Consider the following 9,828-nt stretch of genomic DNA (forward strand, 5'->3'; position numbering starts at 1 on the left):
CTGGTAACTGCCGTTCCCGTGCTTGCGGTCGTCGATCCTGCGTGGCAGCCATGTCATCGCTGGCATCAGCGCCATCTTGGCCATCCAAAATTAATATAAATTTGTCATCTCATTTCAATGACATATTATTCCTTTTTAATATATGTCATCTACCAAATATGATCTAATATTTTTCCGGAAAATGTTTTAATCTTCTGGCTCAGCTATAAATCATTTGTAAATTGTTTAATCAATTTGGAATAGTCTTTTCTTTAATAGGTTTAATTAGAATTAAATCTTGTAAAATTCATATCTAATTCATACGAACTCAGAATGAGGTCGTTCAAGTCTCATGATTCATCTAAATTCAAGCTCTACCTATTTATGAACTTTAATTGTACTATTCATTTGTTTTTTATTAGTGTTTTACTTTGTTTTGCGTTCTAGGTTTAGTTTTCCGTTGTTTTGGAGGATCGTTCGTTCGTTGGAGAAGTTCCTGAAGACGAATTGAAGATGCTTGTTTGCAAGGCAAGTCACACAAATCCCAAACACAATTCCTTTGAGCATGTTGATCCTACATTTAAATTCTCTATTTATTTCAATTGTGCATTTATTTTCGAATGTCACCGGGTGGTGAGCCTTTCCCATTTAATTATGGCCGAAGATGACTTTATTTACCTATGGGTTAGAATTTGATTAGCTAGAAGCTTATATATTGGTTTGGTTCAGCTAGATGCTTATAATAGATTCTTAGCCATGCTTAGAAAAAATAGCTCACTAATGGGATAAATCATACTTCACTATCACTTATGGATATTTAATGGAAGCTCACGATGGTTAATCGTGATTGGTTAATTAATTAATATGTCAACTAAAACTTGATAAAGGTGGGTTGTGAGCACATGGTTTTGATGGTCGTGCTCATGACAATTAAGGACCGGTTCACGAGTTTCGGTTGTGAAACATTAACCGTGCCAACCACAAGCCAGCATGGGCAACGGCTTTACCTTTTGTATAGCATGGTTCATTGCGGAGCACCAGACTGAGAAGTGGCAGAGATAAGCCCACGGGGGTCGCTGGGGAGTCCTTGCCTTGTTTATAAGGGGGTGATTATGATCCAGGAACGGTGCACTGTGGTGGATTGTGTTGTGCGAGGGGTACTGTCACAGCTCCTTTCCGAGGTACCGTGGTGATATCGAGGCGCATGGTGACATGTTGTGGGGCTGTGTCTTGTGGGTACAGTGGTACACCTCTGGCCAGAGTAAAACTATTCGAATAGCCGTGCCCGCGGTTATGGGCGGGTCTAACAATGTCTTTCGTGATTAGTCTCACACTTCTCACCATAATGAAAGATGATATAACTGGTAATAATTTGATTAGCTCCTGGTTTGGAATGGTACATTCCTGGTTTGGAGATAGATCTGTACAGACGGGTATGGTTGTTCAGGATGGTTGGGCCTGTGCGGCATGGGTATGTTGTATAGTGTTGATTAATATTGATGATTAATTGCTCTACTGTTTTACAATTCTCAAATGTTTGCTAAATGCTGCTTTTGCAAATAAGCCCTATATTATGCCATTCTTTGGTATCCTTGTGCACTTGCATATTTGCTGTGTGGCTTGCTGAGTATGTCATATGCTCACCTTGCAATAATCATCAAACCTCAGTTGAAGAAAAAGGATTCAGAAGAAGAAGACGTTTGGCTTATACCCCAGTTGAGCTGCCTGTGGGAGTGGAGCTGAAGCTCGTTAGGTTTTATTTTTCCGCTGCAGCTTTCTTCATGGTGAGGACTAAGTGCCTCTTATGTAAGTATTTATTCGCTTTAGTTATTGATGAATCTGTATATTAAATTGTCAGTTTGTGTACCTCGGCTGATTCCTGGACGAGGATTTTATGCACAAATGAGTTCGGAAATTACTAGTGAATTTCTGGGCGTGACAATCAGACATGAACTGAGCACCGATCAACTGAGTTTGCTGAATTGGAGTCTAAGGCCTGATCGGTATGTTCTAAATCGGCTGTTGAACAGGCTGTTGAATCTGCTGCTGAATTGGCTGAGTGACATCGAACATAGACGATATTTGCTCTTGATTAACTTGAGGAATGTTGTGACCAACGTGCTGAGGTTGTGGTCTCATCAGGATACGAGGTCTGAACTCTGGTTGTTTGTGAGCTGATGAAATCACAGTTGAATTCGGCTGAGCCGATGCTGGCACCATCGGGTTAGGTTGAGCCGAATTTGTCCCCGTCAAGTTAATCTGAGGTTGATTTGGTCCCAACGGGTTCAGCAGAGCCGAAGTTTCCCCTATTGGATTAGGTTAAGCCGATGTTGATGCAATCGGCTATCCTGAAGTAATCCCAGAAACAGGCAGTCCATCTGTAACCAAGGTCCTGTAATTAGGAAACTTGTCACCAGGGAAGAACGCTGGACCTCTGGCTCCCCTTTCTTCAAACTTGCAATCCATCATCTTCTCCATCACATTGCTCATCACATTAGCTAAGATTCCTGACTGATTGATGAGAGCATGATTAACCGCATAGTCAACACTGTCTTGGAAATTCTTGAACTCGAGGTTGGCATCTTCTTGTTTAAGTCCTTCTTTGCCTTCTTCCTTGTTGCGTCCAGAAGTACCAGAACCAGAAGCTTCACTGTTTGAAGGGGGTGGGATTTCTACCTTATGCTTCTGGATCACTGTTCCTTGTCGAGTCAGAGCAAAAGAATCAAAGTATGTGTTCTGTAGCTTGCTCAACCATGCATCATATTAACCCCTTTGCTCTGGTGTCAGCATGTCGATGGTTATCGGAATCTTGTTTGTGGAATCAACTTCAGTCCTCTTGCCATCATCATCAGTAGGCTTGACGTCCACCATGATGAAAGATTGTCACACTCGTGTCCCACCGGGCGTGCCAAAAGCGTGTTGATGCGAAAAACACACACTGGCCTGGAAGATCTGCTTAACTTCAGTGCAGGACCTAAAATCTCTCTTTCGGGTTCAGGGCGTGCCAGTTGGTTTGATCCTGCAACCAACAAGAAACAAACACAGATACAAAGTTAAATCCACAATAGCCGATCAGCCACATGCCGATGACGTATCATTTGTAGGTTAGCCAATATAACGTGAATTATATCGGCAATGATAAATAAAGCAAAAGGAAAGTTAGATCTAGTCGATCGGCTGTAGATATTAGCAATATATAATCTATAGATCGAGATACATTTAAACCAAGTGACTAGTATGGATCGGACCAAGTGCTGAGACAACATGAATCACTTATGTCTAAAAGTACTTTAATATAAAGATTATACGTGCTCATAGCATAGCCGATGTTGTAGACCTAACACGTGTCGGCTAATACTCCAATACAACTTTATACTAAGATATCATTATAGACCAAATATATTGAACAAGAATTAATCAAGTGTTAAAGTAGATTAACAGATTAATAATAAGCCTAATATATTTAATAACAGTGAGATCTTGATATAAAGGGCAGATTTAGCATGTTAAGTAAACATGAAGTAAACAAAACAACTAAATCAGATAAGATCGGCTGAAACCCCCGATGAAACCCTAATCGGCAACCGAAAGCAGGCTAGAGATTAAAATTCTAATCACGACTTATAAGGTCAAACTTAACTGATGCAGCTATAAGTATGAGGAGAATCACAATATCTAGAAAGTCAAGCTGTTGGTTGATTCATAGAGTGGTAGATACCCTATATAATCTAAGTCAAAGTTGATATTTAACTTGATCGGCTGCCTTCCAGTCATAGATGTTAGCCGATTGAAGGTTAAATAACAATATTGCCAGAAACTATATAGGATATATGATAACTCAACAAACAATATTAGAGTGTCATAAATATGGAAGCACTAATCCCGAGAACACAAGCCGCCATAACAAGTTTTACCTCTTGTCAGAGATCGAAGCCGATGCAGCCCAACTCGAAAGCAAGAACTCGTCGAAAATAGAACAAAACGAAAGGGTGGCGATGCGCCGAATTTGATTGAACTAAGCGTTAATTGTTTACAAGGGTTCGGGCTTACTTTTATACCTGAGATACATGATATGTCCCTATCGGACACGACTTCGAGCCCTATTACAACTTAGGATACGAACAAGTCCCTAAGGCGGACTCTTACCGACTCAAATCATAAGGAAATTACATAAAATATCCTAACTAATAGATACAATTGCCTTTCCAGGACTCAAATCGTGTGCAGCAATCCATATGAAGCACTTTGATTCAACCCAATGATGTATACCGAGTCGTATTGCCAAAATTCGGCTCAATCGGCTAACCTTGTTCGACTCGAACTCTGCCAATCTTGACCGCAGCCGATTCAGACTTCAGCCGATTCTTACTCTGTTTTCGAAACAGTTTATCTCTTAGATTCTGCTTCGATTTTATCCTTATCTCAGATACTTGGATTACCAAATTTGGTCGTTAACACATGCCCCCCAAGTCCGGAATATTTGGTAATGTTTCGGATTTGCCATATCATATCTCCAAGAAAATCGCACATTGCCATTTTTCCAACCGTTACCACACGGCTTTAAATACTAACCGACCTCCCCGAGAAAATTCACACCGTTACTTTGCCCTCAACCGCTCAAGCGATTTCTGTCTTCTTTCTCTCCGGCAATCCCCTCGGCGCAAAAAGACGATCTCAAGGCGACTCCCTCTCCGGTCAACTTCCACCCGCGGCAATGTCGTCTTCCGCCGGTCCATCCACCGCTCCATCGGCTGAGTACGCAGAGGTAAGCCCTTATCGGCTAAATCCCTTCTTTTATGCAATAGATCGGTTTCTCTTGGTCTCAGTTTGCCTTCTCTTCCCTTTGCTCTTCTTTTGTAGCATCTTGCAAATCTGATTGTGATCCCTAGCTTGTCCCGCGAGCATCAGTACTTTCTCGGTCCGATTGGTAACTCTCACCGGGCAGAGTTTATTAGTGCTGAAATCAATAGGATCCCCTACAGGATAGCCAATCCTAGCCTAGGCCACTGGAAAAACACCTTCAAGTCTTGGCCTTCTCTAGAGAAAAGCTGGCCCGCATGGTACAAGCGCATATCGGCTAGCAAGCAGAGCCACTGGGATGAGCTGGGAATCGGCCAGGCTTTAGCCCTAACCATAGCAAATTCGGCTAAAGATGAACCCTTGATAGCTTCTGCAGCCTATTTCTGGTCCAACACCCTTAATGCTTTTATGTTCAACCAAGGGCCGATGACCCCTACTCTGCTTGACATCACAATGATAACTGGCTTGGACATTACCTCATCGGCTAACCACATGAACCTGAACTCCAAGAACAAATTTGATTTCAAGACTAAGAGTATAGGAGGATGGTCAGGGTTCATTTCTGCTAATATGGGCCAGGGATCTGTTAACCCCCGAGAGCACACAGCCTATCTGTTAGTGTGGCTAGAAAAGTATCTCTTTTGTGGATCCAGTTGTGGCCCTACTTCGAATTGGCAGCACATAGCCGAGGCCCTTGAAGAAAAGAAGCTTGTTATTAATATATTAAAAGAAAATATATTAAGCTTGTTATTAATCTGTTAATTTACTTTAACACTTGATTAATTCCTATTTAATTATTTAATCTATATTGATATCTTAGTATAAAGTGGTATCGGAGTATTAGCCGATATATGTTAGATCTACGACATCGGCTATGCTATAAGCACGTATAATCTTTATATTGAAGTACTTTTAGACATAAGTGATTTATACTGTCTCGGAAAGCTATACGATCTATTCCAATCACTTGGTTTAAACATATTTCGATCTATAGATTATAAACTGCTAATATCTACAGCCGATCGACTAGATTTACCCTTTTTCTTGCTTTATATATCATTGCCGATCTAATTCACGTTACATCGGCTAGCTTACAAATGATACGTCATCGGCATGCGGCCGATCGGCTATCGTTTATGGATTTAACTTTGTTTCTGTGTTTGTTTCTTGTTGGTTGCAGGATCAAACCAACTAGCATGCCCTTTCACCCAGAAGCAAGATTTGTTCCTGCACTAGAGCTAAACAGATCTCTCAAGATTTTTGATGGGGAAAATAAGGGGCTCTCACCGGCTTTTATAGGCGGCGAAGGCGGCGGAGGGAGAGAAGCCGATGACAGCACGGCGCGGCTTTGGGAGAGAGGCGGCGGCGCGTGTCGATTTTCAAATGGGCGGCAATGGCGGCTCAGTGGTCGGCGTTGGCTCACAGCGGCGCGTGGCATAGCTCAGTGGTTGGCGATGGCTTGAACAATGGGTGGCAGCGGCAGAGCAATGGGCAACAGCAGCAATACAGCAGCGGTGGCGGCATAGCCGCGGCGGCCACAGGATGGCCATGGCGGCGGTGGCGGCTGTTGGGGTGGCACGGGGTGCCCCTAGGTTTGGCAGTGGCGGCGGCGCGTAGCGGCGTGGCAACGGCTGGTGAAAGGAGCGGCGCGGCAGGGCGATGTGGTAGCAGTTGGGCGGCGTGTGGTTTGGGGCGAGGCGATGGTGGCTGTCACGCCCTGAAGTTTCCCCCTTTTTCTTGCTTTAAAAATTTGTTGAATAAATTGCCCAAAGAAATTGTTTAAATAACCATGAGCTAATTCCCTAATTAATAAATGCATTCAATAATTGTAAATGGCATGGTGGGATTTTCCTTGGGTTCCACATGTCACAATACATTAACAGCATTTTTAGTGGAATTTTCAAAGCCCTATAAATAATTTTAACCAATTAAAATCATGAAAGTGCAATATTTTAAATCCAAGGAAATCAATTTCCTCTTTTTCCTTTTTCTTCTTTTCTTTTTCCTCCTTTCTCTCTTTTTCTTCCCGCGCCCTCTCCCTCCTTACCGGGCCGGCCCATTTCCTCTTCCCCTCTCGAAGTCAACCCGGCCACCCTCTCACTCTCAGGCGCTGACAGGTGGGGTCCACCTGTCAGTCCTTCCCCTACCTCCAGCCGGTTGGAGCTGAGCTCCAACCGCCGGCGCCCCCACCTCCCCACGCTGCCTGCCTTCTCTGCTCCACCTCGCGCCCCGACTCCGCGCCGCTCCCACGTCGCCGCCCCTCCCCCGCTCCTCCCGCACTCACGCGCACCCGAGAATGGGCGGGATTCGATTTCGAATCCCACCCCCCATTCTCTCTCTCTCCGCCCCCACGTCACCGGTGATTTCGGCCACCTCCTTGGCCACGTCCGCCTCCCCCTTCACCTATAAATCGCTCCCCGCGTCCCCCTCTCTCGTTTTTCGCTCTCGCCGCGCTCTCCCGTGCCTCCTACCACCGCCGCGCCGTGCACCCGAGCTCCGCCGCCCGCCGCCCACCTCCTGCCGCGCGCCGCCGCCGCTAGAGCCACCGCCGCGCCGCGCCATCGCCGCCGTCGTGCTCACCGAGTCCGCCCGCACTTCAGCCGCCACTCGATTGCCGCAAAAACCCACTGGAGTCCCCTTCTCCTCGCACGCTGGTGAGTTTGTCCCTCCCCTCCGCCTCCGGTCGTCAATGGCATCCGCTGTGGTCATTTTCCCTACTCGTAGCTCCTCTCCTCCCCTCCTTTAGGTATCGCCGCCGCCCATCCGCCCCTCCGCTCACAGGGTCATCGTCGCCGCCTTTGCCTTCCGTTCCGGCCGCCGTGCTCGCCAGTGAGGAGCTCCTCTCCTCCCTCCTTCCCTCTGTCCCGCACGTGCCGCCGCTCTCTGCGCTCGCCATCGCCTTCGGCCGCCGCCGCCAGCCTATGCGCCATCCGCCGCCGCTTGCCGTCGCCGGCGGTCGCACGCCGCCGCCGCTCCCCATGGCCGGCCGGCCGGCTTTATGCCGAGCCGAGCCATGCCTAGCCCCGCCCGCGCCGTCCGATCGGCCACCCGGCCAATCTGGACCGTCGGTCCCGTGGACCGGCGGTGGACCACCCGCGTGGTCCCGGTCCACGGTAGACCGGCCGCCTTGTGCCGCTGCCAAGTGGGGCCCACCAGCCAGCGCCTCCCTCTCCCTTGAGTCGCTGACCCATGGGGCCCACCTGTCGGTGCCCCCCTGATGACGTCAGCCCTGAGAATATATTGCACAATAAATAATTAAGGCATTTCTTTTTATAGTAAAAACACAGAGAATCTTCTAAAAATCATAACTAATTCATCCGAGCTCCGTTTAAGTCCATTCAAGTCTCAGTAAATCAAGAAAAATGCAATGAATCCATTAAAAATGGTTTTGTTTTCTGTTTCAGTAGTCTTATAGCATGTTTTGCTTGTGTGCTTTGTTTGTCGCGTAGATTTCGGCCGTTTCGTCGATCTGCGGTTCCTCGAAGACGTTGCTGAGGTCTCATCAGTGCAAGAGCAAGGCAAGTCATGCATTACAATTGATCATATTGTACCCAATTTACAAATATCCCGTATTTCTATTAAATGTTGCATTCTTTTACAATGTCATGTGGGATGGGTCCTATTACTCAGCCATTTATTGTTTACCTTATGCCATTGATAACTTGGGTATCAAAATGACTAGATGTTGGTTTAGGAAAATGCTTAGCCATGCCTAGTTCAACTAGTACACAAATGGGGATCACATTATTACATAGACTTTGACTATGAGCATAGCTTTGGATTGGTGCCACCGCAATGGTGTTAGTTAATTAAAATACACTAAATGGTGGGCTGTGGGTGCATGGTTTTGCTGGTCGCACCCATGGCAATTAAGGACCGGTTCACGGGAAACCCTGGGAGACTTACCGTGCTTGCCACAAGCGGGAGTGGGTAACTGCTTGATCTGAAGTATAGCTCGACCCTTTCCTAGGCACCGGTGGCGAGGGTGGGAGTGATGGAGTTGGGTCGGTCGAGGTGTCCGGTTGTCCAGCTGCCGGATTCACCGCGGCGCACGAGGGGACTACCCACTGCCTTTTGAGGGGTGGGGGTGAAACCTTAGCGTGGTGTGGATGGTTAGGGGCGGGTTATGCGAAGGGTCTTGTCACGATTTCCTCCTTTGCAGTGCTATGGTGGTACTCGGGGCATGGTGACATGTGTGGAATCGTGTCTTGTGGGTACAGTTGTGCACCTCTGGCCAGAGTAAAACTATTCGAATAGCCGTGCCCGTGGTTATGGGTGATCAACCAGATTCACCGTGATTAGTCTCACCCCTAGTTTAGCTTAATGAACTGGTGTAGTTCAGGTGGTGGGTTGGGCCTATTGCAACGTGGTGTAGCGTTGGACAGTGATTGGGTAATATTGCTTAATCTACTGCAATTGTTTTACTGTTTTCAACTACTGTTTTTAAATGCTAGCTTTATGCAAAAGAACCTTTAGCCTCTTTTGGTTATATCCTGCATCATACCTTCTCTTCCGGTATGACTTGCTGAGTACAGTGGGTAGTACTCAGTCTTGCTCTCTTTTCCCCCACACCAGAGCTGAAGATCTTCCTAGTTGGTGATGTCTTATTGAAGTTGGTTTCGTCGCTGCCGTCAAGGATTGCCTGTGGAGTGGAGTCGCCCCGCTGCTGAAGTCAAGCTTCCAAGTTTAGCTCGCTTTTTCCTTTTCCGCTGCATTTGTAATCTTTTATATTTTTGTAAGACGTGGATCTGTATGTCAGCAATTGTCGTTTGTGTACCCTGGCTGGTCCTAGACAGGGGTTTAATGCACTTTCAACTTGGAAATTCTGGTTCGTGAATTTCTGGGCGTGACAGTGGCGCCCGCGGTGGCGTGGTGATGGCGGCGGCACGCCCACAGTGAGAGAGAGCGGAGGCGGCTCAGTTGGGCTGGCTTGGCTTTGGCTAGGCCGACAGCCCGAGGGGGAGAAGGAAGTAGAAGGAAAAAGAAAAAGGAATGGGCCAAATGAGAGGGTTTTATCTCAAATTGAATAGGAAGTTTAAATAATTTTGT

The 9,828-nt window shown here is 46.5% G+C and overlaps 1 long non-coding RNA gene across 1 annotated transcript; it reads left to right on the top strand.

Annotated features, from left to right (window-relative positions):
• Positions 1-7,009: 7,009 nt before the first annotated feature.
• Positions 7,010-9,616, top strand: LOC136354088 (uncharacterized). Its single transcript, XR_010737832.1, has 3 exons — positions 7,010-7,433; positions 8,229-8,297; positions 9,355-9,616. It is a non-coding gene; the product is annotated as an uncharacterized lncRNA (long non-coding RNA).
• The last annotated feature ends 212 nt before the right edge of the window (positions 9,617-9,828 follow it).

Source organism: Oryza sativa, chromosome 11, assembly GCF_034140825.1.
Source record: "Oryza sativa Japonica Group chromosome 11, ASM3414082v1".
NCBI lineage: Eukaryota > Viridiplantae > Streptophyta > Magnoliopsida > Poales > Poaceae > Oryza > Oryza sativa.